The 27,612-nt window shown below is 43.6% G+C and overlaps 1 protein-coding gene and 1 long non-coding RNA gene across 4 annotated transcripts in view; both read right to left on the minus strand.

The window, feature by feature from the left end:
* The window catches only part of znf644b (zinc finger protein 644b), a 203,931-nt gene that overhangs the window by 128,520 nt on the left and 47,799 nt on the right, over positions 1–27,612 (minus strand). Inside the window, exons 1-2 of one of the 3 annotated variants that reach the window (XM_072510471.1) lie at positions 9,510–9,609; positions 6,461–6,622 (exon numbers count right to left, since the gene is read on the minus strand). The exons of the other annotated variants lie outside the window; for them this stretch is intronic. The gene's annotated coding sequence lies outside the window, so the exon portion shown is untranslated. Of the gene's footprint in view, positions 1–6,460; positions 6,623–9,509; positions 9,610–27,612 lie in introns of those variants that run through there. 3 annotated transcript variants of the gene reach the window in all.
* Positions 20,797–27,612, minus strand: part of LOC140426108 (uncharacterized) — a 31,721-nt gene continuing 24,905 nt past the window's right edge. Inside the window, exon 2 of the long non-coding RNA XR_011948128.1 lies at positions 20,797–22,125. This is a non-coding gene — a long non-coding RNA (uncharacterized lncRNA). The remainder of the gene's footprint in view (positions 22,126–27,612) is intronic.

Genomic DNA, 27,612 nt, shown 5'->3' on the forward strand with positions numbered 1-27,612 from the left:
GCAAGGGAAGTATGATTTGGCCTCTGGAGACTACCTTTTTAAATAGGGTGAACTTCCACAAACCAGAAGATAATTTAAATGAATTGCAGATTGGATTGCCAAAGATGAGTTTTGATTTGTAAACCACAAACTTTAGGAATATGCGTTTAAGCCTGCAAAAGGCAGCCCCTATTGACTGATTTACTAATAGGCGACTGAAATAACCAGAAGTCCAAACCTTTCGCAAGGTTTCAAATATACAGAAACTGACAATTCAATCTTCGGAAAATCCCTGCAAATTTAAACAAATGCTGAAACACATATGGTTATTTCACCCAAGAAAGCACCTGACTCCATTTGACAATATTCAAAGTTAAAAATAATTATCCAACTATTTGTCCAAGACAAGTATATCTCATGCGACAAAAATTATGGTCATTAACCCAGAGCTTTGACGTTCAGTATACCTACCCCAAGCAATTTCTCGCAATCAGTATTTTTTGAAGACGGGGTGAACCATAGGTCAATTTTCAAGAGGTTGAAGGCTATTATCTTAAAAAACAGACATTGTCTGAGCCACATTTGAACCCAATTCTTGCTCTTGTTGCCGGAATTCTCTACTCGCCAAGACCAACCATCTTTCCCTCTTCATCAAGCCATTTACTTTCTCATTTTATTCTTTAGAATATTTTCAACTTCTTAATGTAAAGGTATTTTTTTTTAGAGATGCTAAAGTCAGTGGCAATGGAACAGAACAGGCCATGAAAGGTCAGAAAATTTGGCTCAGATTGATATAACTGGACTGACCTAAAATTGACCGACCAAAAATGAATCATTGGATACATTTAGATACCATAGAGTATTTAAGTGAAGCTTGATGCAGTTTTCCATCATTGGAGGAAAGAATTGCACTAGGTAGTCCCTTTATCCATCCAAAATAGCCAGCCAAAGTTCCACACATTATTGAGCTCATTGTTTCTAAGGCTATAAATTCCATTTTCAACTTCTTAGTGAAGACTTGTTACTAGTGTTTATGAAATGTATCTGGCTCTTTCTCCAAGTAGTACATAATGTACATGTGGAACCTCGACTAGTTGATTATTATCTACTAATTCACCAGTTCAAATGCAACAGAAATATTTACAAGATTTTAGCAGAGGAGCATGGAAAAAGAAACTCTTACTAAACAAACTTCAAAAGGCGGCCAACGAAGTAGCAAGCAATCCAAGTGATGAATCCCATGGCAGTCAGCAAGCTGATTCAAAAATTAATTATGCTGGTCGGTGCTGAAGCACAGCAAATAGAATATATTATGGTTGAATTAGTACAAAATGAAAGAAGCATGCCAGTAAGATTCACACCACAGCCAAAATCCTTGCACCCACCATTATGCCAATAACTGTACTGCAACCCATGACACACTTACCTGGCTCCTCATGGTTACTGAACTGTCACCCAAGTTGTAAAGGCTTTAGGAAGGGAGTTCCTACACAGTGTGACTAACTCAGTTGGTAAATAGTGGGACTCTAACTTTATTGCAATGTTAATGTAAGCCTACTTGTGACAATAATAAAGATTATTACTATACCCAGCATTGGGTGATGATTTTACTCTAATTTTTTTTATACCTCTTCAATTTTTAAAACATTTAACAGATTTCTGGGAAAATATCTATCACCACCAGGCATCTTGTATTTACTACTAGAATAATTACAGGATTGTTTGACTTAATAAACTGCAAGACTTTCCCTAAATAAAATTCTCCATCATAACGAAAGCTTGAAAATAAGGTCCATCATAATTTTAGGACACCAACTTGCAAAAGAAAAAATGCACAATTCAGCAGCAGAAAGCACAGCTACACTTGAAACCATCTGGTCTTAGGCTGACATTGCTTCTGCAGGAAGTGCTCCCCCTAGTGCTGCAACACAAAAACTCAGCCTTGGTCATACTTACTGCACACATATATATATCAATCACATTGCACACAGTTCACCAACATACTTTTGCACAATATCGCCTGATAAAATGCAGCAAATAGCACACATAACCACCCTCAACACATGCATTTACACAGCAATTTTCATGACCGTAGGTTGTCCCAAAGTGCTTTACCACCAATTAAGTACTTTTGAAATGTAATCACTGTTGGCAATGTAGGAAGCACAGCAGCCAAACTGCACACAAACAGCAGTGATAACTGTACACTATTCTCAAAATGTGGCCTAGACAGCAGCTTATGTAGATTTGTCACCTTCTTGCTTGTGTGTTCAATTCTCCTAAATATATAAACTTTTCAAGTGTTTTATGCCTCACAATGTACTACTTCACCTTGAACTACATTGAACAGCTTTTGCTAGTTTCCAGGTCATCGAATTGTCGCAAAACACTCTCCAACACTCCCTATCACACTCCCTATGTTTGTAGACACTATAATAAAGTGGCGGCAGTCAGCTAAAGCACCAAACCTCAAAGTGAATTCACCTGAGGAAGGAGCAGTACTCCAAAAGCGAGTGTCGGAAACAAACCTGTTGAACTTTAACCTGGTGTTGTAAGGCTTCTTACTGAATTTAAGTGGATATGAAACGCAGCAAATTATTAAGGCACCAGAACTTATCTTCAGAATCCTGTACCATTTTTGCTCAAAGTAATATATGCCAATAATAAGAATGACAACCTCTAACAATTTTTTTAAAATTATGGGCAGAATTTTTTTTAAAAGGCAAAGTTTCAGGTTCTGATGGGGACACTGGTGTGTTTCTCCCCAGAAACACAGACAGGCTTTCTGTCCAGATCTTCTGACACTGTCAGAACAAAATTGGTGGGTCTGTTTTACACCATCAGTCTAGTGGGGCACACCGCCAGAGCCAGCTCGACCGGCTACACGGAGATCAGGGTGCCATCTTTAAAGGACTCCCCGATCTGTGCTAAAACCTCGCTGCCCCCGCACGCTGCCCCCCCCCCCCACCAAGGAAGTGCCAGAAGGGCACTCTCCCCACACAAAAAATTAGGCACAATCAACTTAAGATTGTCAATAATAAATTCAGCCAGGAATTCAGGAGAACCATCATGAACCAAAGGATGATAAGATGTGGAACTTATTACCACAAGGAGTAGTTCAGACACAGATGTCTTTCAGGGAAAGCTAGATAAGTACATGATGGAGAAAAGAACAAAATGACATACATTTGCCTTACAAATCTTACTGAATTCTTTGAGGAGGTGACCAAGCATGTGGATGAAGGTAAAGCAGTGGATGTAGTGTACATGGATTTTAGTAAGGCATTTGATAAGGTTCCCCATGGTAGGCTTCTGCAGAAAGTAAGGAGGCATGGGATAGTGGGAAATTTGGCCAGTTGGATAACGAACTGGCTAACCGATAGAAGTCAGAGAGTGGTGGTGGATGGCAAATATTCAGCCTGGATCCCAGTTACCAGTGGCGTACCGCAGGGATCAGTTCTGGGTCCTCTGCTGTTTGTGATTTTCATTAATGACTTGGATGAGGGAGTTGAAGGGTGGGTCAGTAAATTTGCAGACGATACGAAGATTGGTGGAGTTGTGGATAGTGAGGAGGGCTGTTGTCGGCTGCAAAGAGACATAGATAGGATGCAGAGCTGGGCTGAGAAGTGGCAGATGGAGTTTAACCCTGAAAAGTGTGAGGTTGTCCATTTTGGAAGGACAAATATGAATGCGGAATACAGGGTTAACGGTAGAGTTCTTGGCAATGTGGAGGAGCAGAGAGATCTTGGGGTCTATGTTCATACATCTTTGAAAGTTGCCACTCAAGTGGATAGAGCTGTGAAGAAGGCCTATGGTGTGCTCGCGTTCATTAACAGAGGGATTGAATTTAAGAGCCGTGAGGTGATGATGCAGCTGACAAAATGAACAAAACTTTGTAAGGCCACATTTGGAGTACTGTGTACAGTTCTGGTCGCCTCATTTTAGGAACGATGTGGAAGCTTTGGAAAAGGTGCAAAGAAGATTTACCAGGATGTTACCTGGAATGGAGAGTAGGTCTTATGAGGAAAGGTTGAGGGTGCTAGGCCTTTACTCATTAGAACGGAGAAGGATGAGGGGCGACTTGATAGAGGTTTATAAGATGATCAGGGGAATAGATAGAGTAGACAGTCAGAGACTTTTTCCCCGGGTGGAACAAACCATTACAAGGGGACATAAATTTAAGGTGGAAGATATAGGAGGGATATCAGAGGTAGGTTCTTTACCCAGAGAGTAGTGGGGGCATGGAATGCACTGCCTGTGGAAGTAGTTGAGTCGGAAACATTAGGGACCTTCAAGCAGCTATTGGATAGGTACATGGATTACGATAAAATGATATAGTGTAGATTTATTTGTTCTTAAGGGCAGCACGGTAGCATTGTGGATAGCACAATTGCTTCACAGCTCCAGGGTCCCAGGTTCGATTCCAGCTTGGGTCACTGTCTGTGCGGAGTCTGCAAGTCCTCCCAGAGTCTGCGTGGGTTTACTCCGGGTGCTCCGGTTTCCTCCCAGTCCAAAGATGTGCAGGGTAGGTGGATTGGCCATGATAAATTGCCCTTAGTGTCCAAAATTGCCCTTGGTGTTGGGTGGAGGTGTTGAGTTTGGGTAGGGTGCTCTTTCCAAGAGCCGGTGCAGACTCAGGGGGCCGAATGGCCTCCTTCTACACTGTAAATTCAATGATAATCTATGATTAATCTAGGACAAAGGTTCGGCACAACATCGTGGGCCGAAGGGCCTGTTCTGTGCTGTATTTTCTATGTTCTATGACATACTGATCAGGTTAGATGAATACGGGTGAGAAAATGGTCAAGCAGTTGACCTGAATGGTCTGTTCCTATGTTGTCATATACAGAGTCATTTATAGCAGGGAAGGAATCCAGTCAGTCTCACACCTCATTCAGTCGCCTTGACCCCACAACTTTATTCCTTTCAACTGCCTGAACTCCTTCAAGTGCCTAGTTGTAATTGGGAAAATTGGAGATGGATTTAAAGGCAGTGAACAAGCAAAATTGGGAAAAAGTGCAACACACCAGTTCCCAAATGTGTTTCTGATCCCACCCACTTTTCACCGGGGCAGCTTCTGGGTAGTGGCAGCAACCCGTCCAACAGTGCCAGGAAGCCAGTTAAATGGGCAATTAACAGCAAATTTCAACGGGCAATGCAACGGGCCATGTTGTGTCAGAACTTTGGCTGTGAAAGGAGGCGGTTGTAAAGTTAGAGATCAGAGCGGCATGAAAATAAGATGTAACCTGACTGCTTAATGGAGCAAACGGCAAGCCCAAGAACATCTGCGGGTGGAGGCTTGCCATTGCATGCTCAAAGTGCAGAGATGGCTGCCAGCTCCTTCAGCATTTCTCACAACCATTTTGCTCTGCCACCCTTTGAAGCTTCTACCTCAGCAGCAGTATGACACTCAAGCCACTGTGAAGGCTACCAGTGAGCCGACTGGTTCTCCCTCCTTCTCTCAACACACCCGCCATCCCTAATTGAATGATGAGCCCCGTGCCAGCCTGCTCATTGATCACTTTCCAGAAAACTGACAGCGGTAAATGGTCCAACCGGTCAAAAATATTCTATGTCCAAAAAATTCAGCCCAATGTAAAAATTCTATCCATTTAAACTGTCACAAACATAATCGGGTAAATGTTCCACTTGAATAGTGGAACACAAAAAGTGAATAATAACATTAAACTCTGAAAATAAAAATTTTCAGAAAAAATTAATTAACACAAATAGATACACGAAACACTATGGTAATGTTATGGGCCAGAGTTTAGAGAACCCCAAAGTGTATCATGGAGTTCACCTGACCCACAACCTTTACTAGATTGTGGTATGGGGAGCACACGGCCCACTCTACAGGTGTGGTAGAGCAGAAATGGAAAAGTATTTTTTAAAGCAAAACAATGTTTATTCTATGAACTCAAGTTAACCTTTTTAAAACATAGTGAACATCTTAGCAACCATTAATTCAAATACAACTCCCAAAGAATACAATACTAAGTAATCATTTAAGCTTTCCTTTTAACAGCCATAAGACTTAAAACACCTTTTACCAGAAGCACATCAGGTTAAAGTCAGTACTGTTATTAGTTTTAAATCACCAGGATCGATTTACAGTCTTTAGATTACAGAGAAAGACTCTAATACACCTTCTGGCTGTGACTGCAGCTATCCAGCTCTGACAACACAAAACTAAAACACACCCTGCAGCAAACAGCCTAAAACAAAAGTAAAAAGCTGACAGACAGCCCAGCTCCACCCACTCTGACATCACTGCAGTAATAAACACACATTTCTTAAAGGTACTCTCACGACAGATATTTGTATACACACCCATTTATAAACACCCATTTCTTAAAGGTACTCTCACATGACAGTAAACAATCGTAAACAAGCTTCTCACAAATGCACAATGTCAGAAATACAGGCATACTGAAAATAAAAGGTGAAGACTCATGAAACATTGTGTAATATCTCTTACGTTTCTTTTAGGTTTTCTTTTCCCTTGCTATTTCCGTCTCCCAGTCTCTTGCGATCGTGTACAATCTCCTGTTTTTGTCGGCAAAGCTACTTCTCAGTACTTCTCCTCAGATGCACTAAGCTGTCTTGTCTTTTTTCCTGATTCCAATAAATTTATCTGCAACTAAAAATGATAAATCTTACAACATTGCAACTAAATTCACTTTGAGTGACAACTTTTTCCATAGTAAAACTTCTATTTTCACATGAGCCATCAGCTTTGGGAACATTTCAACTGCCACCCTGGTCACATTACTAATAGAACTTTGCTTTAAAAAGGAATACATAAAATTCTGTCATGCCCCAAAGTCAAAAATTGATACATCAGCTTCAGAACCTAAAATGAATACATTAGCTCACTTACAAACAATATTGGGTCGATTTTTTTGAACTGTTTGTAACAATATTATGCAGAAATCCAGTGTAATGCTGCAGACATTTTTATTTGCATACGGACTGCACTGGAATAATAATAATGATCCCAGCTGGGATAAATTATCCAGTGTACTGAGTAGCAAAAGCATTGTTGTACTCAAGTACCTAATGTACCACTTCCTATCTGGGACTTCAACTGTGAACAATGAAGTTAGCTTGCAAGCAGAAAGACAGCAAGTTCTTGTTATCAATGAGAATACACCGACTGCACACCAGACAAAAGGATTCATATCAATGTGCCAAGTTTAAGTTTTCCTTGATTTCTGTGTCCTGATGGCAATCAATGCACTGCAAAACAAAATCATGTGCGCGCTAATTGGGGAGGTTGAAACGCACAGTTGCTGAACTTAAAATTGTTCTGTTTCGGATGGTATAAATTACTACACAGCAATGCTGCACCCGTTATAAATTTGCAAACACTAACCAAGTGGAAAGATTCCTCTGCCACACAAACCTTGATGGTGAAGCAATAATGTTAATTAGGAATGTCTAAAACAGATATAGATTAGCTCTACTGTTTGCCAACCAGGCATAAATTATCTGGAGCCACAAGCTTGGCTATATAAAACTGTCATAATCACAAGAAGTCGGGAAGAGGATAGATTACTGAAGCTGGTGCCCGTTGTATTCCAGCTCTCCAATTCCAGCATGGATCAATATTTTCAAACCAATCATTTTGATTTATCTCTACTACCGTACCTGGTAGATTCTTACAAAGATCTACAACTCTGAACAAAGAACTTCTTGTTTAAAATTACTTTATGCTCCTCCAGCTTACTTTGAAGCTGTATTCTCGAATAAGTGTAACTTAACCACACTATTTAAAAAGGGATGGAATTTTACTTAAAAACGGCGACGTATCTATCAGGTTCTCACTGAAGACCGGAGTGTTTCTCCCCAGAAAACAGCCAGGTTTTCATTCCAGATCACCTGACACTTCTGTCGTTAAAAAGCGGGGGGGGTTGTGCTGTCACTCTGGCAGGGCCTCAGAGGGCATTGGGACCCCCAACCCTCAAACAGAGTGCCAACCTCCCCCCACTTTCCCAGCACTCAATGGTCGGGTCACCCACCCCACTCAGGAATCAGGGTCACCCTATCCCCATCATTGTTTGCAATCGGGGCAATCCCCCATTCTCAGTGTCCAACCCCCCCCCCCCCCCTCAAATGGGTTCCCGAGAAGCCCCACCCATGGCAGTGCCACACCCAGGGCACTGTCAGGGTGCCTTGACCCTCACGCCACCCAGGGGTTATACTCACCTCCACATCCCCAGCGAGGTCATTATGACTGGCTTCCATTTTTGGAACCCAAGGGTGACATCACGCTGGCGGGGAGGAGAGAGATCATGCCAGGTCCAAGGCAGCTTCAATGATCCTCGCTTCATCGCAAGGCCAGGAGTGAGGATGTTTGCACCATATTCATCAACTACTCCACAGATAATGAAGCAATCTGTGCCCACATGCAAAATAACCTGGACAGCATTCAGGCTTGAGAGGATAAGTGGCAAGTAACGTTCATGCCACACATCCATAGATCCTTGAAGGCAACAGGGCAGGTACATAAGGTAGTTAAGAAGGCATATGGAATACTTGCTTTTATTAGTCGAGCCATAGAATATAAGAGCAGGGATGTTCTGATGGAGCTGTATAAAATGCTCATTACGCCACAGCTAGAGTACTGCATGGAGTTCTGGTTGCCACAGTATAGAAAGTAGAAAGGATGTGATTGCACAAGAGAGGGTGCAGAGGAGATTCACCAGGCTCGTTAGGTTGGGGTTGTTTTCCTTGCAGCAGAGAGGGCTGAGGTGGGAGGACCTGGTCGAGGTGTAGAAAATTATGAGGGCCATAGATAGGGTAAATAGGAAAGAACTTTCCTCTTAGTAGCGGGGTCAATAACCAGGGGACATTGGTTTAAGTTAAAGGGCAGGAGATTTAAAGGGGATTTGCTGAAACATTTTTCACTCAGAGAGTGGTGGGAACCTGGAACTCACTGCCTAAAAAGGTGGTAGAGGCGGGAACCCACACAACATTTAAGCATTGAGATGAGCACCCGAAGTGCCATTGCAGACAAGGCTACAAGGCTGGAACATTGGATTAAAATAGATATGTGCTGGATGGCTGGCGCTGACATGAAGGGCCACTTTTTTGCACTTTAAAACTATGACTATGACTCTATAATGACCTTCTCCAACAAGAGAACGTCGAACCACAGACAGGAGATACCCAGGAATGGTGATAGTGGTGTCTGGGACATTGCATGGTATGATTCTGTGAATATGACTATGTCAGGCTGTTGCTTAACTAGTCTGTGTGACAGCTCTCCCAACTTTGGCACAAGCCTCCAGGTGATAGTAAGGAGGATTTTGCAGGGTTGGCTTTGCTGTTGTCGTTTCCGGTGCCTGGTTCAATGCCGAGTGGCCCGTCCGATTTCTTTCCTTTTTTGGTTTTCGTAGAGGTTGAATACAACTGAGTGGCTTGCTAAGCCATTTCAGAGGGCATTTAATTGGACCAGCCAAATAAAAGAGGTCAGACGCTAAGTATTCTGCAATGAGTGCAGCCCCAAAATTCAAGAATCTCACCATCCAAGATGTAGCAGCCCGCTTGATTAGAACTCCATCACTTCAATTATTCAATCCTTCCATTGTTGACGCATTGTGGCTGCAGTGTGCATCATCTAGTTGGTTCTTTCAACAGTATCTTCCAAATCCATGATTTGTATTACCTAGAACAACAAGGTAACAGATGCACGAGAACACCACCAGCTGCAAGTTCTCCTCTAAGTCACACAACATCCTGACTTGAAAAGTGGTAGCCATTCCTTCATCGCCATTGGGTCAAAATCCTGGAACTCCTTGGTTTTGGGGCAGCACGGTAGCATTGTGGATAGCACAATTGCTTCACAGCTCCAGGGTCCCAGGTTCGATTCCGGCTTGGGTCACTGTCTGTGCGGAGTCTGCACATCCTCCCAGTGTGTGCGTGGGTTTCCTCCGGTTTCCTCCCACGGTCCAAAGATGTGCAGGTTAGGTGGATTGGCCATGATAAATTGCCCTTTGTGTCCAAAATTGCCCTTAGTGTTGGGTGGGGTTACTGGGATAGGGTGGAGATGTTGACCTTGGGTAGGGTGCTCTTTCCAAGAGCCGGTGCAGACTCGATGGGCTGAATGGCCTCCTTCTGCACTGTAAATTCTATGATAATCTATGAACAGCAGTACTGTGAGTGTACCCAGAACAAAAGGGCTGCGATGGTTCAAGAAGATGCCGTAGCACCTTCCGGCGAGCGGAGCTCCCCACTTTACAAAACGGGGCTATGTGCGGTCTGGGTTGCGCTTTACCCATTCAGGCCCATTATTCAACGCGAGTCATAGCCACCTTAGCACCTTCTGGTGAGCAGAGCTCCCCACTTTACAAAACGGGGCTATGTGCGGTCTCGGCTGCGCTTTCCCCATTCAGGCCCATTATTCAACGCGAGTCACCTTGAATAGCCAGGTGTTTCTCGGCACTGCGAGTGCCGATAAACACGCGCGTTTAGCTGCTCGATTGGGGACTTTGTTCCCTTTTGGGAGAATCTCGCCCACTGTTTTCAGTTTGGTTTCTCCTTTTTCATGATTAGGTATCTTAAGAATTCTAGCATTTTTGACCAACATAAGAGGTAAAAGTAGGCAGTTTATGTGAAGATGGCATAATGGTTGGACGAGTAATCCAGAGGCCTAGGTTAATGCTTTGCAGACCTGGGTTCAAATCCAATCACAGCAGTTGGAATTTTATTCACAAAGAAATTCTGGAGTTCAAAACTAATCTCAATAATGGTGTCTTATGAAATTATCATATTTTGTCATAAAAATCCCATATGCGTGATGTGAGCATGGGAACAGCTCTGGCTCGTTCCACTCTATTTTTAATCCTTTATTTTATTCTAATACACATTCCATAATTATCTTTTCTTGAAATGTGTCCCTGGGTGATCCTGGTCGGAGTCTGGTGGTGAAGAGTGGACTTGAATCAGCCATTAACCTCATCTTCATCGGTCCATATATTGTCCGATTTCAAGCCCCCCAGTATCTTATTCAAAATTCTCATTTTCATATTTAAATATTTTCTTTGCCATGCGCCTCCCTACCTCTAAAACCATTCCCAACAGTAAAGGTGCTATATAGGTTTTCACTGCTTTTATCAGTTAGTAAGGTTATTTGGGTTGACATGAATGGGAGGCCCAGATTGTATAAATATGAAGTGCAAAAAACGAGTAACATTAGGTTGTGCATGATTTATTTTCATAGAGATTCTTAACACTTCAAATTAAAAGTATGAAGATACTACAATATTTCCAGAGGGAACAGGGTGAGTTTCTGAGAGTTGAAAGCACCTCAAAACTCTCAAAGGCACAGGAGGTTGGGATTTTCCCAGAGGTCTTTCACTAAACTGGTTGCCCTTTTATCTCAAGCATTTTTCCTCTACCTGGGGCATGATGTGACTGGGGTGTGGGGCCAGGAGCTGGGGGAGAAAGTAATTGTGCAGCAGCTTGATAGACAGGTTGTTTTTTTCAGTCCTTTCATGCGTTTGTATTTAAAATGTAGTAGTAAAGCTATCAATCCCCAAAACCTCAAAGCAACACCGAAACAACAAATTTATCAGGGCAAATTAATCAATGCTATTTTCCAAGTTACTGAACTATCTAGGTCAGAGGCACCATGCAATCGATTCCGTCTACCTGACAGCTCAAGGAGTTCATAACTAACTGCATACACCTCAAAGTGCTTCATTTGCTAACCCCTTGGATTTTGATTTATTGTATCGTGTACCAAGGCACGGTGAAAAATATTGTTCTGCATACAGTCCAGACAAATTGTTCTATCCATGATTGTTTTTTTTATATAAACATTTTATTGAGGTACTTATGGTTTTACAACAACAACAAAATAAACAATGTACATGAATTTATAAACATAGTGCAAAATCCGTCTTCCTCTCTTACAGGTCCCACCTTTACTAGCCCCCTACTCTAAACTAAGCTAACCCCCAGCCCACAACCCCCACCCTTCTGCTGACGGTTAATATTCCGCAAAGAAGTCGACGAACGGCTGCAACCTCCGGGCGAACCCTAACATTGACCCTCTTCTCAAGACGAACTTGATTTTCTCCAAACAGAGAAAGCTAACCATGTCAGTTAGCCAGGTCTCCGTCGCCTGGGGGCTTTCGGTCCCTCCAAGCTAATAGAATCCGTCTCCGGGCTACCAGGGAAGCAAAGGCTAGAACGTCTGCCTCTTTCTCCTCCTGGATTCCCGCGTCTTCCAACACTCCGAAAATCGCCACCTCTGGTCTCGGTGCCACAGTTGTTTTAACACTTTGGACTTGACATCCGCAAACCCCTGCCAGAATCCCCTAAGCTTTGGGCTTGCCCAGAACATATGGACATGGTTCGCTGGTCCTCATGCACACCTTGCGCAACTATCTTCTACCCCAAAGTGCCTGCTCTTCCCGGCCACTGTCATGTGGGCCCGGTGAACGACCTTGAATTGTATCAGGCTGAGCCTGGCACATGTTGTGGACGCGTTGACTCTACTCAACGTGTCCACCCAGAGACCAACCTCCATCTCTCCTCCCAACTCCTCTTCCCACTTGCACTTCAGCTCCTCGGTCTGCGTCTTCTCTGACCCCATGATTTCCTTGTAAATGTCAGAAACCCTCCCTTCTACCACCCACTCTAGAAACTACCCTGTCCTGCTTCCCCCTTGGTGGTAGGAGCAGGAAGGTTGAGACCTGCCTGTGTAGGAAGTCCCGTGCCTGCAGGTACCTAAACTCATTTCCCCTCGCCAATCCACATTTCTCCTCCAGCTCCCTCAGGCTAGAAAAGCTCCCCTCTATAAACATATCCCCCATTCTCTCAATCCCTGCTCTCTGCCATCTCCGGAACCCTCCATCCAGCCTTCCTGGGGCAAACCGGTGGTTATTAGATTGGAGACCCCACTGAAGCTCCCTCCGCTCCCACATGCCTCCTCCATTGCCCCTAGACCCTCAGGGCCGCCATCACCACGGGGCTGGTGGAGTACCGTGCCGGCGGGAACGGCAAAGGCGTCGTTATCAACACCCCCAAACTGGTGCCTTTGCATGAAGCCGCCTCCACACGCTCCCATACCGACCCTCCCTCCACCACCCACTTCCTGATCATGGCTATATTCGCCTCGCAATAATAATTACTAAAGCTTGGCAGCGCCAGCCCACCCTACCCCCCGGCTTCGCTCAAGCATCCGCTTTTTTACTCGCGGGGTCTTGCCCGCCCACACAAAGCCAGTGATCACATTATTGACCTGTTTAAAGAAGGACCGTGGAATAAAGATGGGGAGACACTGCAACACAAACAGGAATCTCGGGAGGACCGTCATTTTCACTGTCTGCACCCTCCCAGCTAGTGACAACGGAAATAGTCCTTCATTTGGTCTACTAATCAGGCCAAATTTAACTTGTGTAGCCATTCCTATTCCCGTGCCACCTGGATGCCTAGGTATCGAAAGCTTCCCCCATCACCCTAAGCGGCAGCTTCCCCAATCGCCTCTCCTGCCCCCTTGCCTGGACCGCAAACATCTCACTTTTCCCCATATTTAGTTTATACCCCGATAACCGGCCAAATTCCCCCAGAATCCACATAATTTCTTCCATCCCTTCTAGTGGGTCCGAAACATAACAGGAGCAGGTCGTCTGCGTAAAGCGAGACTCTGTGTTCCACTCCCCCCCGGACCAGCCCCTTGAGGCTCTCAGCGCAATTGCCAGCAGCTCTATGGCTAACGCGAACAACAGTGGGGAGAGGGGGCATCCCTGTCTCGTCCCCCGATGCAGCCCAAAATACTCCGATGTTGACCTGTTCATCCGTACACTCGCAACAGGAGCCTGATACAACAACCTGACCCAGTCAATAAAGCCCCGCCCAAATCTAAACCGCCCCAGTACCTCCCACAGATATTCCCATTCCACCCGGTGCATTTTGTGCCCCCGGTCCTGACCACTGTTAGGAGGCCTGTACATAACTACCATTATGTTTTTTTTGCCTTTGTGGTTCCTCAACTCTACCCACAGACTCCACATCATCTGACCCTATGTCGTTTAGTGCTATTGATTTAATTTCATTCCTAATTAACAAGGCAACCCCGCCCCCTCTGCCCACCTCCCTGTCTTTTCGATAGGTTGTGAATCCCTGGATGTTTAAATGCCAGTCCTGAACCCCCTGCAACCATGTCTCTCTGTGATGCCTATCACATCATACCTGCCAGTCACAATCTGGGCCACAAGCTCATCTACCTTGTTCCGTACACTGCGTGCATTTAAATATAGCACCTTTAATTCTCTATTGACCGTCCCCTTTTGTTTTCTTAGTGTGGTGGACCTTGGTTTACTGAGCCTTTCCATACACTGTGTCATATTCTGTGGGATGGGGACAATCGTAACCACTCTTTTGGTTTTTTTCTGTTAGTGTTTTTTTTGTATTCCTGAGCAGCTACACTCCCCGCTGATTACTTCACCTCTTGGTTCCCTGACTTTCCCTTCCCCCCCAATCTGTACCTGTGGAATCTCACCACCATTGCCCTCGGGGGGGGGGGGGGGTCCCCCACTCGCGGCTTCCTCGCGAGCGCTCTGTGAGCCCTGTCCACCTCCAAGGGTTGGGAAAACGTCCCATCCCCCAGCAACATCTCGAACATGCCCGCTATGTATGCCCCAGCGTCTGCTCCTTCGGACCCCTCTGGGAGACCGACGTTTCTCAAGTTCTGCTGGCAGTTCCTATTCTCTAGGTCCTCCTCCTTCTCCAGGAGCCTTTTCTTGTCTCTCAGCATCCCCACCTTCAACTCCCCCGCAGTTTGATGTACCTCCTGCTCAACCAGCGCCTTCTCTACTTTCTGGATCGCCCGATCTTGGGCATCCAACTAAGTTCCAGCCGTGCAATCGATTCTTTAATCTGGTCCAAGCATTCCTGTTTCTGCTTGGCGAAACCCACCAGAATAAACTGCATCAGCTGCTCTGTCAACCGATGGGTCAACAAGCCAGGACTTCAGTCATCCACCATGCTTTCTCCCGCTGCAGCTCGCCATGCACCAATGTAGGAATCCACTCCACAGTTGCCTCTACTATCAATTTACCGAATCAAGTCCGATAAAAAATCGGGGGGAAAGGTCCAAAAGTCCGACCCGAGCAGGAGCAACCAAATGTGCAACCTACTCCTTCATAGCGGCCACCGAAAGTTCCCATCCATGATTGTTAAATACACAAAGTGAATACATAGACATTGGGTAAAGCATATGGAGTGTCATTCTACTCAGATGCGTGGAAAGATCAGTTCAGTCCATAAGAAGGTCATTCAGGAGTCTGGTAACCACAGAAAAGAAGCGGTTTTTGAATTTGTTAGCGTGTTCTCAAACTTTTGTATCTCCTGCCCGATGGAAGAGGTTGGAAGAGAGAATAACCGAGGTGGAAGGGGTCTTTTGATTATGCTGCCCGCTTTCCCAAGGCAGCGGGAGGTGTAAACAGAGCCAATGGATGGAAGGCAGATTTGCGTGATGGACTGGGCTGTGTTCACGACTCTCTGAAGTTGCTCATGGTCATGGGCTGAGCAGTTGCCATACCAAGCTATGATGCAGCCAGAAAGGATGCTTTCTATGGTGCATCTGTAAAAATTCTAAGAGTCAATGTGGATATGCCAAATTTCCTATGTTTCCTGAGGAAGTATACCGCTGTTGTGCTTTCTTGGTCGTAGCATTGACATGGGTGGACCAAGACAGATTGTTGGTGATATTTGAAGCTGTCAACCATCTCCACCTCGGCACCATTACCATTGATGCAGACAGGGGTGTGCACGATACTTTGCTTACTGAAGTCAATGACCAGCTCTTTAGTTTTGCTGACGCTGAGGGAGAGATTGTTATCGTTACACCACATCACTGGGTTCTCCATCTCTCTCCTGTACTCTTGACTCAACTCACCAATGTTCAAGATCCGCTGCACTACAGTCATGACATCAGCAACTTGTAGACAGAGTTGGAGCCAAATTTTGCCACAGCATCATGTGTATAGAGAATAAAGTAGGAGGTTAAGTAAACAGCCTTGTGGGGCCCCTGTATTGAGGACTATCGTGGAGATGGTGTTGTTGTTTATCCTCACTGATTGTAGTCTATGAATCATACATAGATACATAGAAGATAGGAGCAGGGGGAGGCCTTTTGGCCCTTCGAGCCTGCTACGCCATTCATCACGATCATGGCTGATCAACCAACTAATAGCCTAATCCTGCTTTCTCCCCATAGCCTTTGATCCCATTCTCCCGAAGTGTTATAGCCAGCCTCCTCTTGAATATATTCAAAGTTTTAGCATCAACTACTTCCTGTGGTAAGGAATTCCACAGGCTCACCCCTCTTTGTGGGAAGAAATGTCTCCTCATCTCTGTCCGAAATGGTTTACCCTGAATCCTCAGACTGTGACCCGTGGATCTGGACACACCTATCATTGGTAACATCGTCCCTGCATCTACCCTGTCTAGTCCTGTTAGAATTTTATAAGTCTCTATGAGATACCCCTCATTCTTCTCAACTCCAAGGAGAACAATCGCGACCTAGTCAATCTCTCCTCATATGACAGTCCCGCCATCCCTGGAATCAGTCTGGTAAACCTTTGCTGTACTCCATTGAGAGCAAGCACATCCTTCCTCAGCGAAGGAGACCAAAACTGCACACAATACTCCAAGTGTGGCCTCACCAAGGCCCTGTAACATTGCAGCAACACATCCCAGCTTCTATACTCGAAACCTCTTGCAATGAAGGCCAACATACCATTAGCCTTCTTTAGCCTGCGGCACCTGCATGCTTACCTTCAGCAACTGGCGCACAAGGACACCCAGGTCCTGCTGCACACTCCCCTCCCCAATTTATAACCATTCAGGTAGTAATCTGCCTTCCTGTTTTCGCTTCCAAAATGAATAACCTCACACTTACCAAAATTATTTGCCATTAGTTCTCCCACTCGCCCAACCTGTCCAGATCTTGCTGTAGGATCCCTGCATCCTCGTCACAATTCACCCTCCCACCTAATTTGGTATCATCTGCAAACTTTGAGATGTTACATTTTGTTCCCTCATCCAAATCATTAATATATATTGTGAATAGCTGGGGTCCCAGCAGCGATCCCTGCGGTACCCCACTGGTTACTGCCTGCCAATTTGAAAAGGACCCATTAATCCCTACTCCAGTTTCCTCTCTGCCAACCAGTTTTCTATCCACCTCAATACATTTCCCCCAATCCCATGCGCTTTCATTTTACACAATAGTCTCTTATGTGGGACTCTGTCAAACGCCTTCTGAAAGTCCAAATATACCACATCGACCGGCTCCCCCTTGTCAACTGTACTGGTTTCCATCTTCAAAGAATTCCAACAGACTTGTCAAGCATGATTTTCCTTCATAAATCCATGCTGACTCTGACTGATCCTGCCACTGCTTTCTAAATGTTCCGCTATAAAGTCCTTGATAATGGATTCAAGCATTATCCCCACTACCGATGTTAGGCTTACTGGTCTGTAATACCCTGCTTTCTCTCTCCCTCCCTTATTGAATATCAGAGTGACGTGAGCTACCCTCCAATCTACAGGGACATTTCCAGAGCCTATAGAATCCCGGAAGATGACCACCAATGCATCCACTATTTCCAGAGCCACCTCCTTAAGCACTCTGGGATGCAGATTCTCAGGCTCTGGGGATTTATCCGCCTTCAATCCCATCAGTTTTCCCAGCACCATTTCTCTATTAATGTTGATCTCCCTCAGTTCTTCCCTCTCATTAAACCTTTCATTCTCCAACATTTCTGGGATCTGATTTGTGTCCTCATTTGTAACGAAAGAACCAAAGTATGTATTCAATTGCTCAGCCATTTCTTTGTCCCGTATTATGCATTCCCCTGTTTCTGTCTGTAGGGGGCCTACTTTTCTCTTTAGCTATCTCGTTTTCTTCACACATCTGTAGAAACTCAAGTGTCAGTCTTTACTTCACTCTTAAATCAGAAAACATGTCCACTTATTGGGGAGTCCAAAATAATGGAGCATAAATAGAAGTTAGTCAGAAGTAAATCCAATATGGAATTCAGGACAAACTTCTTTGCCGAAAGAGTGGTTAGGATATGGAATTGCCAACCAGAGTGGTTAAAGCAAATAACATCAGTGTTAGATACGATAGAAAGGAGTAGACGAGGAAAGAACCTCATGTGGCCCACATCACTGGCATAGAGCTGTTAGGCCAGATAGCCTACTTCTGTACTGCAGTGTTTATGTACTTGTATCTAAGTGCAGTGTTTCATACCATTAGAATTTAATTATTGTTGGAGATTTTCTTGATTCAGTTTTTTTTTAAATGTCTGATTTGCGATTGAATTCATTATTCTGATTTGCACATTGTGGTTCAGATTCTGCACTGCTCATTAGTAATTCTTCAATCAGATTAAAGAAATACCCAGCTGCTGGCCCAGTTCACACAAGTCCCAGAAGGCCTGTGGCTGGCAATGTGCCATTTCAATGCCCTGCTGACAATGTGTTGTGTAAAACCCACAAAGTTTACAGGAAAGTGCAAGTCTAAAGAACAGCTTGTGCTGTTCGCCGCTCGCAACAAAATCTCGTCCATCACAAGTCATTTAACTTATCCCATAATTTTGGCTGAGATCAACAAATGTCAAAACTATTTTTTAGAAGAATCAACATCAGTTTGAATAAAAAGTTAAAGGTCAATCCAGAAAAATAACTAAACAGCCAGAGTAGTAGATTTTGTTATGGCAAACAATTTTGCAGTATTGTGAGCAAATGTGCATCACTGAAAATGTACTTGATTCTATCAGTCAGATGTCTTTATTTCTATAAGGAAACAAAGTGAAATATACAATGCATACTCATTTTGTACTGAATGCACAATATGGTTTTAAACTGTGACATTACATTTAGACTGCAAATGAATAGCAGAATTCAACTTCATCCCTCAGCCACTGAATAAATTGGGAAGAAGAAAATTTGCAGTACTCTGAATTATGCCACCTTAAAATTGGCAGGATGTCTCATGCCGCATAAAAAGTCTGGTTTGGCTGCAAAGTTACAAGATGTTAGAGGAATGGTATGTTAGTCACAGTGGTTGAAAGCATTGTTGAGGGAATATAAGAGTTAGGAAGAGAGCATTGGCGTTCAGGTTGACGTTACTGCAATTCGGACAGCAATCCCCAGTGTCCAGAGATATTTATGCTTCCCACCGAGACATGATTTGGTCTAGGATCATACCTAGATTTTAGCTATGCTGGTTATAAATGCAGATTTCAGCTATGAATCAATTATATTTGGATAAAGAGCAGCAAGAATGGATAATAATTGTCACTTGCATAAAATGATGTACTTAAGCGGACATGACATCTGTGTGGAATATTACAAGATCAATTGTTGTGTACTGCTGTTTGTAGCTAGCTACTCTTTGTTCTTTCAACAAATACATGGATAGGATGGGTATAGAGGGATACGACACTAGGAAGTGCTGAGTGTTTGGCCAAGGGTGGTATCATGACCGGTACAGGCTTGGAGGGCCGAAGGGTTGTTCCTGCACTGTATCATTCTTTGTTCCTACCAGGAGATCTGCTGTCATGGTATGTCACACTCCCGGTCTTGCACCAGTCTCACACATCCACTTAATTCCTCTGCAACCACCATGTGCTGTCGGTCATTCGATTCTTTCTGCTGCCTTCCACTTTCCCTCTCAAGGAGATCTTTGTTGCTTTTCAGCTCTGATCAAATGGCTGATATACTGACACTTCCTTTCCTGGATGTCAACTTTGAGAGGTTTTTTTGATTATTGAAATTTCAAGCACCTTTTCATTTGTCTTATAGAACATAGAAAAATACAACACAGAACAGGCCCTTCGGCCCACGATGTTGTGCCGAACCTTTGTCCTAGATTAATCATAGATTATCATTGAATTTACAGCGCAGGAGGCCATTCGGCCCATTGAGTCTGCACCGGCTCTTGGAAAGAGCACCCTACCCATAGTCAACACCTCCACCCAACACTAAGGGCAATTTTGGACACTAAGGGCAATTTATCAAGGCCAATCCACCTAACCTGCACATCTTTGGACTGTGGGAGGAAACCGGAGTACCCAGAGGAAACCCACGCAGACACGGGGAGGATGTGCAGACTCCGCACAGACAGTGACCCAAGCCGGAATCGAACCTGGGACCCTGGAGCTGTGAAGCAATTGTGCTATCCACAATGCTGCCGTGCTGCCCTTAAGAACAAATAAATCTACACTACATCATTTTACCGTAATCCATGTACCTATCCAATAGCTGCTTGAAGGTCCCTAATGTTTCCGACTCAACTACTTCCACAGGCAGTGCATTCCATGCCCCCACTACTCTCTGGGTAAAGAACCTACCTCTGACATCCCCCCTATATCTTCCATCATTCACCTTAAATTTATGTCCCCTTGTAATGGTTTGTTCCACCCGGGGAAAAAGTCTGACTGTCTACTCTCTGACTGTCTACTCTATCTATTCCCCTGATCATCTTACAAACCTCTATCAAGTCGCCCCTCATCCTTCTCCGTTCTAATGAGAAAAGGCCTAGCACCCTCAACCTTTCCTCGTAAGACCTACTCTCCATTCCAGGCAACATCCTGGTAAATCTCCTTTGCACCGTTTCCAAAGCTTATGATCTGTATATGAAATTTTTATCATTTCTTTGTTATGGGAGCGGTGTTTTCAGAACCCCAAAATGTATCATGGAGTTCGACCATCCTCCCCCTTTAATGGATTGTTGCTTTTGAACCATCCGGCTTGTTCCCCAGGTGTGGTATTACAATTATGGACACGTGATTTTTAACACAAAGCAATGTTTATTCCATGAACTCAACTTAACCTTTTAAATAAACATTGGATCACTTAACACACCTTACTTCAAAAATAACCCCAAAACTAATACAACACTGAATAATCCCTCAAAATGTTCCTTTAAACATCCAACAGACTTCACCTTTAACAATAGACACGAGGTTACATTCAATTTATTTATAGTTTTTGGATTTGCAGACATCAACAGACCAGTTCTGTGTTTTCTTCTTGCAGCTCTTTGCAAACCACACAAGACACTCCCAGCTTTCTCCTCAAACTGGCTTTCTCCTTTCAAGCATCTCACAGCAAACCAGCCAGGCACCTTTTAGCTGCTCTCCCAAAACTAAAACTAAAAAACTTCAAAATGGCTGATCTAAACACCTGCTCCACCCACATTCTGACATCACTACATTTCTTAAAGATACAGTGCTTAAATATTCATTTCTTAAAGGCACTCTCACATGACACCTTCCCCCCCCCCCCCCCAAGAAAAACAAATAAATAATCAACTTCAAGATGGTTTCATTTTTCACTTTTGCACAAGCAGCAAATATACCTTTTCGTTTAAAAAAAAAAACACACACGCAAACAGGTATTATATAGTCCATTTTTCTTTGTCCTTCTCCCTCCAACCGAAATCCTTCTCGATTGACAGTCTATTTGAACAAGAAAGTCTCTGCACGATCCATCCATTCCTCTACGCCTCGGCAATTCTCTTTAAACTTAGATACTTCAGTTCAATCTGAACACAGAGTCCCTTGCAATTCTCCAATACAGGAGCATCGGTTACCACAGCTTTCAGGCAGTCAAATGCCTGTTGAAAGTCCGTTGTCCATTAAAATCTTTGATGTTTCTTTAGCAAGTCCATCAGCGGAGTAATCACGCCACAAAACTTTTGCACAAATGTTGGATTAAATCCACTCATGCTAAGAAATCGCATTATTTCCCTTGTCTTGAGGGTATCAGAAACTCCTCAAGGAAAGTGATTTGGGCTTCTCCAAATTCACTTTCGGCTAGGTTCATCACCAAACCCGCCGCCTGAAGTCGATCGAAGAACTCCATACGATGTTTAAAATGTTCTTTCCATGTCTGGAAGTTGGAAATAAAAGCAGATTGTCCCACTTTCTCAATGCAATCCTTCAAATGTGGGATTGGGTAAGTGTCCGTTCTTGTAACTGCATTCCCCTTTCTGTAGTCCACACACAACCGTTGGGTACCGTCTGGTTTAGGTATCATCACTATGGGGGAGTTCCATTGGCTTCAACCCACTTCAATTATGCCGTTTTTAAGCATACTCTCAATCTCTCGGTTAACCTGTGCCAATTTTAAAGGATTAAGTCTATATGGATGTTGTTTGATAGGAACAGCATTTCCCACATCTACATCATGTATAGCCATTTGAGTACTTCCCAATTTATCTCTACAAACTTGCCCATGTGATATCAATAACTCTTTCAGGTCAGTTTGTTTTTCCTATGGAAGGTAACTTAACAATTTATCCCAATTTTTAAGAACATCCTCATTTTCCAATTTAATTTGAGGTATGTCAAATTCACAGTCATCTGGATTTGGTTCATCACTTTTGAGTTAGAATCATTAAAACCTCCTTTTTCTCTCTTTCCCTTTCAAAGTACCTTTTAAGCATTTTCACATGACACACTCAGTGAGTCTTCCTTCTGTCTGGTGTTTTTAAACCACATAATTTTCTTTCAATGTGATACGGTCCACAAAACCTAGCTTTTAAAGGTTCACCTACCACTGGTAACAACACTAAAACTTTATCCCCACTGACAAAACTACGAACTTTGGCTTTCTTGTCCGCTACCCCTTTCTAACTTTCAAATGTTGTCTAGCCAAATCACCCGCTCTATTTAATCATTCCCTAAAATTTGACACTTAATCCAATAATGTAATTTCCGATTTCTCACCCACCAATTTTTCCTTAAATCAATTTACGTGGTCCCCTTACCTCATGACCAAAAATTTGTTCAAAAGGACTAAATTTGGCAGACTCATTAGGTGCATCCCTAATTGCAAACAATACAAATGGAATTCCTTTATCCCAATCCTCTGGATAATCTTGACAATACACCCTCAACATTGTCTTTAATGTCTGATGCCACCTTTCTAACTCTCCCTGCGATTCAGGATGGTACGCAATTGATTTAAATTGTTTTATTTCTAAGCTATCCATAACTTCTTTGAATAACTTTGAAGTAAAATTTGATCTTTGATCCGATTGAATTTCTGTGGGTAGTCCATATCTAGTAATGAATTTAAGTAACTCCTCCACAATCCTTTTAGCTGTAATATTACGTACTGGAATGGCCTCCGGAAACCTAGTAGACACATCCATTATATATATATATATATATTTTTAAAATAAATTTAGAGTGCCCAATTCATTTTTTCCAATTAAGGGGCAATTTAGTGTGGCCAATCCACCTAGCCTGCACATCTTTGGTTTGTGGGGGTGAAACCCACGCAAACACGGGGAGAATGTGCAACCTCCACACGGACAGTGAACCAGAGCGGGGATCGAACCTGGGACCTCGGCGCCATGAGGCAGCAATGCTAACCACTGTGCCACCGTGCTGCCCGACACATCCATTATAGTCAAAAGATATTGATTCCCACTTTTTGTTTTAGGAAGCGGTCCTACACAATCAATTAGGACCCTCGTAAAAGGTTCCTCAAATGCTGGCATGGGTATTAAGGGTGTTGGTTTTATCACTGCTTGAGGTTTCCCTATCACTGGATAAATACGGCAATTTTCGGGAACCTTGGATAACGAGAGATATTGTAGGCCTCGTCAAAAAGAAAAAGGAGACATTTGTCAGGGCTAAAAGGCTGGGAACAGACAAAGCCTGCGGGGAATATAAGGAAAGTAGGAAGGAATTTAAGCAAGGAGTCAGGAGGGCTAGAAGGGGTCACGAAAAGTCATTTGCAAATAGGGTGCAGGAAAATCCCAAGGATTTTTACACGTACATAAAAAGCAAGAGGGTAGCCAGGGAAAGGGTTGGCCCACTGAAGGATAGGCAAGGGAATCTATGTGTGGAGCCAGAGGAAATGGGCAAGGTACTAAATGAATACTTTGAATCAGTATTCACCAAAGAGAAGGAATTGGTAGATGTTGAGTCTGGAGAAGGGTGTGTAGATAGCCTGGGTCACATTGAGATCCAAAAAGACGAGGTGTTGGGTGTCTAAAAAAATATTAAGGTAGTTAAGTCCCCAAGGCCTGATGGGATCTACCCCAGAATACTGAAGGAGGCTGGAGACAGAAATCTTTGGATCCCCACTGTCTTCAGGGGATGTCCCGGAGGACTGGAGAATAGCCAATGTTGTTCCACTGTTTAAGAAGGGTAGCAAGGATAATCCAGGGAACTACAGGCCGGTGAGCCTTACTTCAGTGGTCGGGAAATCACTGGAGAGAATTCTTCGAGACAGGATCTACTCCCATTTGGAAGCAAATGGACGAATAAGTGAGAGGCAGCATGGTTTTGTGAAGGGGAGGTCGTGTCTCACTAACTTGATAGAGTTTTTCGAGGAGGTCACTAAGATGATTGATGCAGGTAGGGCAGTGGATGTTGTCTATATGGACTTCAGTAAGGCCTTTGACAAGGTCCCTCATGGTAGACTAGTACAAAAGGTGAAGTCACACAGGATCAGGGGTGAGCTGGCAAGGTGGATACAGAACTGGCTAGGTCATAGAAGGCAGAGAGTAGCAATGGAAGGATGCTTTTCTAATTGGAGGGCTGTGACCAGTGGTGTTCCACAGGGATCAGTGCTGGGACCTTTGCTCTTTGTAGTATATATAAATGATTTGGAGGAAAATGTAACTGGTCTGATCAGTGAGTTTGCAGACGACACAAAGGTTGGTGGAACTGCGGATAGCGATGAGGACTGTCAGAGGATACAGCAGGATTTATTTGGAGACTTGGGCGGAGAGATGGCAGATAGAGTTTAATCCGGACAAATGTGAGGTAATGCATTTTGGAAGGTCTAATGCAGGTAGGGAATATACAGTGAATGGTAGAACCCTCAAGAGTATTGAAAGTCAAAGAGATCTAGGAGTACAGGTCCACAGGTCACTGAAAGGGGCAACACAGGTGGAGAAGGTAGTTAAGAAGGCATACGGCATGCTTGCCTTCATTGGCCGGGGCATTGAGTATAAGAATTGGCAAGTCATGTTGCAGCTGTATAGAACCTTAGTTAGGCCACACTTGGAGTATAGTGTTCAATTCTGGTCGCCACACTACCAGAAGGATGTGGAGTCTTTAGAGAGGGTGCAGAAGAGATTTACCAGAATGTTGCCTGGTATGGAGGGCATTAGCTATGAGGAGCGGTTGAATAAACTCGGTTTGTTCTCACTGGAACGAAGGTGGTTGAGGGGCGACCTGATAGAGGTCTACAAAATTATGAGGGGCATAGACAGAGTGGATAGTCAGAGGCTTTTCCCCGGAGTAGAGGGGTCAATTACTAGGGGGCATAGGTTTAAGGTGAGAGGGGCAAGGTTTAGAGTAGATGTACGAGGCAAGTTTTTTTTTTATTCAGAGGGTAGTGGGTGCCTGGAATTCGCTACCGGAGGTGGTGGTGGAAGCAGGGACGATAGTGACATTTAAGGGGCATCTTGACAAATACATGAATAGGATGGGAATAGAGGGATACGGACCCAGGAAGTGCAGAAGATTGTAGTTTGGTCGGGCAGCATGGTCGGCACGGGCTTGGAGGGCCGAAGGGCCTGTTCCTGTGCTGTACATTTCTTTATTCTTGTTCACTTGACATGTGTGACATTATTGACAAAATTTAACTAAGTCTTTATGTAGTCCAGGCCAATAAAAATGTTTATGGATTTTAGCTTGAGTTTTCCTTATTCCCAAATGACCTCCCACTGGTACCTCATGTGCAACCCGCAACACCTCCGTTCTATACCCTACCGGCAATACTACCTGATGAACATCTGCCCACTTTTCATCCGCCTGCATATGTACAGGTCTCCATTTTCTTATCAAGACATCACTTTTACAGTAATAACACTCTGGTATGCTCTCAGATTCCTCTTCCGTATATGCTTTCTGATAAATCCGTTTTAGTTCTACATCTTTCTGTTGTAACTCTGCCAATTTTCCTGAACTAAAAATATCCGCCTCATCCTCCACCTGTTCTTGTTCATTTTCAACCATCTGATCAAAAATCATTTCTGATAATTGCACTTCAACTTCATCTTCACTCTTTGATTTCTCCTCTTGTCTTAACCTGTGACTTTGCGACCTTGTTACTACACAATCCGGACAAATCCCAGGATATTCGTCCTTCAACCCTTCAGTTGTCTGATTTTTCACTGGCTTATCAACCACAGTAGGCATCACTCCCACCTGCAATCCAACTATATCATTACCCAAGATAAACTGTATTCCTGGACAAGATAGTTTCTCTATTACTCCTACTACCGCTTCACCACTCTTCACTGGACTTTCCAACCTTACATTATGGAACACTACTCCTTTCACCCTGAATTCTACATATCACCACCTTTTCTGGCAACATTCATCCCAAACTGCATAATTCCTCATCTCTTACCATTAAAGATTGACTAGCCCCTGTATCTCTTAAAATTGTGACTTCTTTACTTGCTCTTCCTGATGCACATGAGTAAACTTTACCCACACAAGTAAATTCTTTAAAGACATCTGGCACTTTCTCAACAATTACTTCTTGAACAAGCAGTACAATTGTTTGTACCTCCTTCGTTTCCCTTGGGCTTTCCTTTACCACCCTAACAAATCCCACTGTCTTATCCTGTTTTACCACATCAGCCTTTCCAGTGCTTTTCTTCAACCACCAACACTGTGACTTTACAGTGAAAACATTTGAAACTTTTCATTTCTTTTCCACCCTCCTGGATTTCTTTTTTAATCTGAGGTACACTCTCTTTATTGTCAACCATCAGATCACCTTTACCTTTACCACTTGAGTATTTCTCATGTCTCCAGTTTCTATCCCTCACCGGCTGAAACTGATGTCAGAAACCAATCTTTGATTTATGAACTAATTCATAATCATCTGCCATTTCTGCTGCTAATCTTGCAGTTTTAACCCTCTGCTCTTCCACATGAGTTCTCATTACATCAGGAATTGAACTTTTAAACTCCTCCAAAAATATAATTTCTCTGAGAGCTTCATACGTTTGGTCTATTTTCAAAGCCCTTATCCACCGATCAAAATTACTCTGTTTGAGCCTTTCAAACTCCATGCATGTTTGACCAAATTCTTTCCTTAAATTTCTAAACCTTTGTCTGTAAGCTTCAGGCACTAGCTCACATGCACTTAAGATGGATTTCTTCACCTTCTCATACGTTCCAGATACCTCCTCTGGTAGTGCTGCAAACACTTCACTAGCCCTACCTACCAGCTTTGTTTGAATCAGTAATACCCACATGTCATGTGGCCATTGCATTTGTTTCGCTACCTTCTCAAATGAAATGAAAAAGGCTTCTCCCTCCTTCTCGTCAAACCTTGACAATGCTTGGACATATTTAAATAGATCCCCACCACGTCGCCAACTATGGCGCTATTTCTCATTATCCTCATCCATCTCCTCCAACTGTACGTGTCCCTTTGCGTCTGCCAATTTTAACAGATTTTCATGTTTCAGAGCCATTTTCCGAAGTTCAAACACTCTCTTTTTCCTTTTCCTCTCTATCTCTTTCTTTGTTTCTTTCTTCTCTCTCCTTTTCTTTTTCCTCTCCATCTCTTTCTTTTTCTTTCATTGCATATTCAAGCCGCTTTAATTCTTTTTCA

Source organism: Scyliorhinus torazame, chromosome 7, assembly GCF_047496885.1.
Source record: "Scyliorhinus torazame isolate Kashiwa2021f chromosome 7, sScyTor2.1, whole genome shotgun sequence".
NCBI lineage: Eukaryota > Metazoa > Chordata > Chondrichthyes > Carcharhiniformes > Scyliorhinidae > Scyliorhinus > Scyliorhinus torazame.